Source organism: Eumetopias jubatus, unplaced genomic scaffold (genome assembly GCF_037043125.1).
Source record: "Eumetopias jubatus isolate StellerSeaLion01/CBP00866 unplaced genomic scaffold, mEumJub1_p1.0 scaffold_9, whole genome shotgun sequence".
In the NCBI taxonomy this organism is placed as follows: Eukaryota; Metazoa; Chordata; class Mammalia; order Carnivora; family Otariidae; genus Eumetopias; species Eumetopias jubatus.
Window position 1 is genome coordinate 125,625,896 of NW_028274815.1, and position 6,075 is coordinate 125,631,970.

Here is a 6,075-nt window from a genome sequence, read left to right on the forward strand (position 1 = left end):
CTGGGACACTGGCAACAGCAAACGCTGGGGAGGATGTGGAGTCACAGGAACTCTCATACGTTGCTGATGGGAATAAAAATGGTACAGCTGCTTTGGAAGACAATTTGGCAATTTCTTACAAAACCAAACATACTTTGACCATATGACTAAGCAGTCACGTCCCTTGGTATTTACCCAAAAGAGCAGAAAACTTATGTCCGCACAGAAGAACTGCACAAGGATGTTTATAGCAGCGGTGTTCATAACTGCCCAAATTTGCAAGCAGCCGAGATGCCCTTCAGTAGGTGAATAAATAAATAAATTGTGGCACATCCAGACAATGAGGTATTTTGCAGAAGAAATGAACTATCAAGCCATGGAAAGACAGGGAAGAAACTTCAATGCCTCATACCAAGTGAAAGAAGCGGATCTGAAAAGGCTACATCTTGTATGATTCCAACTGTGTGACATTCCAGAAAAGGCAAGACTATGGAGACAGTAAAAAGATTCGAGGTTGCCAGGGACTGGGGAGGGGCAAATAAATAAGTGGAGGATTTTTATGTATAATACCATAATGATCGATATATGTCATTATACATTTGTCCAAACCCATGGAACGTACAAACACCAAGAGTGAGCCCTACTGTAAACTCTGGACTCCGGGTGATTGTGATGTGATTGTGATGTGACAAGCCCAGGTCCGTGGATTGTAACAAATGTACCACTCCGGTGGGGAATGGTGATAGTGAGGGAAGCTGTGCATGTTGCGGGGGGGAGAAGGTATACAGGAAATCTCTGTACCTGTCTCTTAATTTTGCTGGGAATCTGAAACACCTCTAAAGAAAAATAAAAACAAAAAAACCTGTCTTTAAAAAAAAAGATTCAGGGAATCAAATATAATTTCTGAACTCTTCCAATATTTTTTAATTCATTGGTAAGAGTTTCATTTTTTTTAAAGTAATCATCCAAACAGTTGGAGAAGAAAAGTAGAAAGACAAGGAGAAGAGCCAAGCATCACACGTGATCTGTGTGCAGCCCAGAACTTTCTCTCCTTTCGGGGCTCAGCCTCCCCCTCCCACAAGGTGACGCACGGGCATGTCTCGGCACTGTATTTCCCTGCGTCTGGGCTCCTCAGTCTGGAACCGCCCCTGCTGGATGGTCTAGGAGGTCTTTGGCATCCCAAGTTTCCCCAAAAGATCCAGAGCGAGCACTGACATAATGTGATTAGTCCTTTTGAGCCCTCCACCTGCTGTAATTTGCAGATGATCTTTATTTTCCAAGCACCCCGATGACAGACAGACTTAAGACAACCGCCCCCACCGAAGCATAAACAATTCGCAGATAATGCACAGTCTAAATCTACACAGAGAAAGAGAAACATTTTCCTAAAAATTTTCCCATAACTTGCAAAGCCATGCTCTCCACGAAGGAGTTAGTATTCACGTTATTTCACAAAGCATTTCCTTGAACGCAATTACACCTGATACACAATTTCAAATATTCCTTTAATTTTGTTAGAAGAGGGAGGGGCGGAGGGAAGAGAGAGAGAATCTCAAGCAGGCTCCACACCCAGCACGTGAGTCTGATGAGGGGCTCCATCTCATGACCTTGAGATCATGACCTGAGCCGAAATCAAGAATCAGATGCTTAACGGATTGAGCCACCCAAGTGCCCCTGATATACAGTTTTAGATCTTCTTTTTTGGTTTACATTATAACACAATCTCCCAGTGTTATTCAAACTTTATAAATATCTTGATCTTCATGACAGCAGAGGCCATGTCGATCTGCTCTATGAACCCTTTGCGCAGCACACACTTGGATGGACAGGAAAAGCATGGTTTAGCTGAACTCAGCTAATGGCCACACTGTTGCTCATTTCAAGTCTATGTCATCATTTCTATAACTCCACAGGACAAACCCGTTGTTCCCAGTTCTTGGTTTCTATTGTAGATTACACGCATACGTAAATCTTTGCACGTGAATCATTTTTTTTCTTTATTTCAGATTTTTCTGCTAGGACCGATGTCTAGAAGTGCAATGTACTGGGTCAAAGAGTTTGGATATTTTTAAGGCTGTCAACGCATATCATTCCCTCTCTGCTCCCTGCAGAGCCTTTATGAAAATCAAATGAGGCAGAGGATATAAATGATCGTCTTAGGAACTTACGGGGGTGCCTGACAGAGACTCAGCCCTCAAGAAATGCTGTCCACCTTTGAGCAAGAGACACATCACACTTACATACAGAGACACACAAGTGTGCCTATAAACATCCAGATCTGTAATACAGATGCACCTATCCTCTTGGTAAAAACCTTCTCGCCCACATGAAGTATGTGTTCTCCTGGGCCTCTACAAATGCATGATGGGCTTGTCAAATACTAACGTGCACAAGAACCATAAAATGCAGATTTGGAGGCAGTGGGTCTTGGATGGGGCCCAAGCTGCCGTATGTCTTAAGCTCTCAGGTATGCCGATGCTGCTGGCCTGGGGACCGCCCCTTGGGTGGCAAGCAGGTATGCCACAGAGACACAACAGGCACATAGAAACACACATGTAGACATAAGTAAAAACCCCCATATGGGCACAAATTTACAATTTCTCAGAAATACACTAGGAAACAGGAGTCAGACTTCCGAGGGCAGGGATCCACGCTTGACGGAAACCATCAGTTAGCACCTACCAAGAACCCAAGAAAAGCTATGCTCCGTGAGTTCATTAGGACTGCATTGAAACCCCTGTCGGTGCTTCCCTGTTAATAGAGCCGGGAACAGATAAGGCAAGGGCCAGTGTCCGGCAGTGCCAGGGTGGGTGGGGCAGGGAAGGACACACAGTCAGGACATTCCCTCCCTGAAGTTAGTGCTGCTCCCGCGAATGGGACTTGGATTCCTCCCGAAATGTCGGATCTGACCTCCTGGAACCTGGCAGCCTTCCCTTCCTCCGTACCATGCCTTAAACGGCAGCAAGCTCCTCGGCTGCCCCGGGTCAGTGAGGCTGGAGGGGTCGGAAGGGGCACTTGGCGCTGGGGCGCTGGTTCTGTCCCGCTCTTGACGCCCTGCGACCTTGCGGGCGGGGCCTTGCCCTCTTCCGAGCTCTGGTCTGTCCATCCCTGCGCCAGGATGAGACCCATCAGCATCCCTTCTCCATTTCTTACTTCCTTTCTGCCACCCCCCAACTCACTCTGCACCTTTGTGTTTTGTTCAGTTGATATTCCAGGGATCATGTAATCCAGTTTCCGCAGTGTATTCATAGGGAAACTGAGGCCCTTAAAGGAGAAAAGCGCTGGCCTGTGTTTTTGGAATCTGCGTGGCTCCTCTCAGTTGACCTTGTAGCCCCAGCCGGTGAATTCCCCTAAGGGGAGTTGGTCTAACAAAGAAGCCAGCTCCGGATCCAGCTCCTTTTTATGACACTGATTTAACGTCTCACGTGACAGAATACCTTCAGGCACTTGAGAAAAGTCTGCGTTCTCTTTGAGGGGGTGCATATGCCTACTTCTGAGACTTTTCCTTATTTTTCTGGTCAGTTTTTTCACTTTCTGAATAACCTCTTATTTCCAATACTTCCAGTGTACAGACTTGATATATAATTTGCCAATATACTCATAACACTTAGGTATATTTTAATTAACCTGTTGTACAATACAGTACAGGGAGAAAATGCCTAAAACATAAAACATGCAAATGTAATGAATTGTTATAAAGCAAACCCCATGTAAACACCACTCAGATCAAGATGAAAAAAAATGTTTCTAGTGACTTAGAAGCCCCTATGTGCCTGTTCCCAGCCGTAACCCCCTTCCTCAGGCAAAGGGAACCAGTAAGCTGATTTCTTGGGTAATCACTTCCTTGCTTTTAGTTATACATTGAACTTTATATAAATATTTTCAAGTCATTTGTATGCTTTCACTCGCCATTATGCTTTTAAGTTCATCCAAGTTGTTCAGTGTAGCTGTGTATTGTCCATTTACATTTATATCTAATAGTATGAACATACCACACTTTCTCCATCATTCTCGTGTGTGCCGATGGACAACTGGGTTGTTTCCAGATTTGGCCTATTTTGAATGTTGCTGCTACGAACATTTCTGCACCTGTCTCTTGTACACATGCGAATGCATTTATATTGGGGTTTGTTGCATCAGAAACGATATGTTTTCTCAAATTTATGAGATCACAACCAACCGCTTTCCAAAGAATTGCCCCCAGCTCACTCTCTTACCAGCAGTGGATGAGGGTTCCAGTTGTTTCTCATCCTTATAAAAAAACAACTCAGGCTTGCCAAACAATTCAGTGTTGCCCAATTTGGTGGATACATAGTAGTGTCTCATTTTTGGTTCTAATGTGCATTTCCCTGAGTAGTAATGAGGCTGCATGCTTCTAGGATGTTTATTGGACATATGCATTTCATTTTTGTGTGTGAGGAGGCTATTTGTTTATTTGGTAGATCTTTCTACTAGACCAATTATTCCTTTTTTTTTCTTTGGTCAGAGAGAGAGCATGCAAGTGAGCACCAGCGGAGGGAGGGGCAGTGGGAGAAGCAGGCCTCCTGCTGAGCAGGGAGCCCGATGTGGGACTCCATCCCAGGACCCTGGGATCACAACCCGAGCCGAAGGCAGACGCTCAACCAGCTGAGCCACCCAGGCGTCCCTAAACCGATTATTCTTGACATTTATTTATAGGAATTCTTTCTATATATTCTGCTTGCAAATATCTTCCCCCACCTGTGATTTGCCTTTTCGTTTTCTTAACGGTATCTATTGTTCAACAGAAAATTTAAATTTATTGTAGTTAAACTTACCAATCTTCTTTATAATTCGTATTTTTGTGTCTTCTTTAAATAAACTTTCTCTAAAGGGGAACCCTCCTACACTGTTGGTGGGAATGCAAACTAGTGCAGCCACTCTGGAAAACAGTATGGAGGTTCCTCAAAACGTTAAAAATAGAACTACCCTACCCCCCAGCGATTGCTCTACTAGGTATTTATCCAAAGGATACAAAAATACAGATTTGAAGGGGCACATGCACCCTGATGTTTATGGCAGCATTATCAAGAGTAGCCAAATTATGGAGAGAGCCCAAATGTCCTTCAGCTGATGAATGGATAAAGAAAGTGTGGTGTATATATACAATGGAATATTACTCAGCCATCAAAAAGAATGAAATCTTTCCATTTGCAACAATGTGGATGGAACAGAGTGTATTATGCTAAGCAAAATAAGTCAGAGAAAGGCAAATACCATATGATTTCACTCATATGTGGAATTTAAGAAACAAAACAGAGGAACATAGGGCAAAGGGGAAAAAGAGAGAGAGGGAAGCAAACCATAAGAGACTCTCAACGATAGAGAACAAACTGAGGGTTGATGTAGGGAGGTGAGTGGGGGATGGGCTGGGTGGGCAATGGGTATCGAGGAGGAGGGCACTTGCTCTAATGAGCACTGGGAGTGATGAATCCCTAAATTCTACACCTGAAACCAATTTTACCATATATGTTAACTACCTAGAATTTAAATAAAAAAATAAATCTTTCTCTAGACTGATGTCATGAAAATATTATCCTCTATTACATTCTAAAATTTTTATGGTTTTGCTTTTTTATATTAAGTCTACAACCAGTTGGAATTGATTTTGCATGTGATGAGATCACATGATGATCAGGTTTCTCTTCTTTTTCTCTTTTAAAAATACAGATATGGGGCGCCTGGGTGGCTTAAGCATCTGACTCTTGATCTCAGCTCAGGTCTTGATCTCAGGGTCGTGAGTTCAAGCCCTGAGTTGGGCTCCACACTGGCTGTGGAGCCTACTTTAAAAAAATAAAAATTGAAGAATTAAAGTGCAGACATGGATATTTGTCCCAGGGGCATTTATTGAGAAGACTCTCTTTTCCCTAACTGGTTTGCAGGACAACCTGTGACATAAATCAACTTCCTGCATATATGTAGGGAGCTGTTTGGGGGCTCAAGGGAGAGACTGTTTTTGTTGCTTTCCACCTGACTGACTCTCAGTTGCGAATCCATCCTTCACTGCTGGCTTGAAATACGGGAACGTCTCTCCCTTGCCGACTGGTACATGGTTAATCAGTGGCGGGAAGGCATTGG